At 41.5% G+C, this 2500-nt stretch overlaps 1 pseudogene; it reads left to right on the forward strand.

Moving 5' to 3' along the window:
- The window catches only part of LOC142912656 (28S ribosomal RNA), an 8484-nt pseudogene that overhangs the window by 3453 nt on the left and 2531 nt on the right, over positions 1 to 2500 (forward strand).

Here is a 2500-nt window from a genome sequence, read left to right on the forward strand (position 1 = left end):
CGATCGGTGTACGACCTCGTTCAAAAGCAATGGCGAGTCGACTCGAGAAATTAGCATACGTGTTGGTGTCAAACAGGGTGACCCCATGTCACCCCTGCTCTTCAATCTTGCCATGGACCCTTTGATATGCACCCTAGAGTCACACGGAGTTGGGTACTCCATTGATACCGACCACGTGACAGCTCTTGCGTTTGCTGATGATTTGGTGTTGGTGAGCGAATCTTGGGTTGGTATGGCCGCCAATCTAGCGATCTTGGAATCATTTTGTGGGCTATCGGGATTGGAGGTTCAGGCCAGAAAGTGCCAGGGCTTCATGATAAGCCCAACCAAAAATTCATATACGGTGAACAACTGCGACCCATGGACTATCAAAAATAAAGATGTCCATATGATCCAACCTGATGAATCAACGAAATACCTTGGTCTGAAAATTGGCCCTTGGACTGGCACTATACAGCCTGATCTACATTGTCAGCTAAAGACATGGATCTCGAAAATCGATGAGGCGCCTCTGAAGCCAACTCAGAAGGTTGAACTACTCAATGCCTATGCCCTACCCAGATTGTTATATCCTGCAGACCACTCGGACTGCAAGCAATCAACTCTCCGTGGGTTGGACCAAGAGATTAGAAAGGCGGTAAAAGGATGGCTCCACCTTCCCGCTTCAACTTGTGATGGACTGTTATATGCCAGAGCCCGAGACGGAGGCCTTGCCATCTTGAAACTGGAAAAAACAATCCCTTCGGTTCAAGTTAGAAGGCTGCAACGTATAGCAAACTCGTCCGATGCTATCACCCGTAATATTGTGTCCTCGCAGGGTATGGAGGAAGAATACCGTAATTTGTGGGTACGAGCAGGGGGTGACAGTGATGCAATCCCAACATTCGTTCTCAGGGACTCGGTGTCAAAAGAACCTGTATATCCGAGACCCTGCGATTGGAGGGAGCATGAATTTCAGAGATGGTGCGAAAAGCCGGTTCAAGGAAGGGGCATTGTAAACTTTGCGCATGATAGAATCAGTAATGCTTGGTTGAGGCCATGGTGCGGCTTTAAACAATGCTTCTTTATCGCAGCACTACAACTAAGGGCAAATATTTACCCAACAAGAGAAAGCTTGAACAGAGGCAGAGATGGGGCCTTACGTTCCTGCAGGAAATGCTCTGCCAGACTCGAGTCCCTTTCGCACATTCTCGGTCAATGTCCTGCAGTACAGAAAGCAAGAATTGCGCGACATAACAAGATCAGTAACATTCTGGCAGACGAAGCGGCTAGATTGGGCTGGTCTGTATACAAAGAGCCACGGTTCATATCCGAGACGGGAGAGATGAGAAAGCCTGACCTCGTGTTTGCAAAAGATGAGGAGGCGGTTGTGATCGATGTCACCGTCCGTTTTGAGCTTTCAAAGAATACCTTGTCAGATGCTGCCTCGCACAAAGTTTCGTACTATACCCCTCTTGGTGATCAAGTCAAAGTGCTGACGAAGGCTAGCAAGGTCACATTCTTTGGATTCCCGGTTGGGGCAAGAGGAAAGTGGCCCCTTGAGAATAACGAGGTACTTACCTCCCTGGGCCTGACCAAACCCAGAACGACATCACTGGCCAAGATGATTTCCCGCAGAACGCTGCTTTTCTCTCTTGATATTCTGAGAATGTTCTGTGGAAATTATGCGGTCTATGAACAGTCATAGACAACCTCCGAAACAAATAATAGTTTTGTTTTAAGATGTCATTTGTTTTAGATTGATTTTGTTATTTTCGAAGGTGAAGTCGGTTTTTATTTCATTTTACTATTTTCCACAATTTAGATTGTTATTTTCCAAGACGAAGTCTTGGTTCTTTTTTTTATTGTTAGTTTTTTTTTTAACACGTCGTATTTGTTACTTTAGAGCTTAGAGGGGACTTTATTTTCGCCTTACTATTTTCTGCCTACAAAGAAGATTAAAAATAAGCTTTTTTCAAGATGGTTTTGTTATTTTCCAAGGTGAAGTCTTGGTATTCTTATTTTACTATTTTCCATAAAGAAGACCTTTCTTTTAGATTTTGTTATTTTCCAAGACGAAGACTTGGTATTTTTATTATATTGCTATTTTTTACACGAAGCTTATTCAAGAGCACTTATATAGATTAGACTTTGTTATTTTAATTCTTTATTTTTGGACTACATCAGTTCGAGAGTCCTGTAACTTACTATTTTCTGCCTACAAAGAAGATTAGAAATAAGCTTTATTTAAGATGTTTTAGATTAGATTTTGTTATTTTCCAAGGTGAAGTCTTGGTTTTTTTTATTTTACTATTTTCCACAAAGAAGACTTTTCTTTTCTTTTAGATTTTGTTATTTTCCAAGACGAAGACTTGGTTTTTTTTATTGCTATTTTTTTTTTTTACACTGCTTTATTCAAGAGCGCTTATATAGATTAGACTTTGTTATTTTAATTCTTTATTTTTGGAATACATCAGTTTGAGAGTCCTGTAACGTACTATTTTCTGCCTACAAAGAAGAC

Source organism: Petromyzon marinus, unplaced genomic scaffold (genome assembly GCF_048934315.1).
Source record: "Petromyzon marinus isolate PM22_M1 ecotype Great Lakes invasive population unplaced genomic scaffold, UKy_Petmar_22M1.pri1.0 PM_G_Scaffold_21, whole genome shotgun sequence".
NCBI classification, from domain to species: Eukaryota; Metazoa; Chordata; class Hyperoartia; order Petromyzontiformes; family Petromyzontidae; genus Petromyzon; species Petromyzon marinus.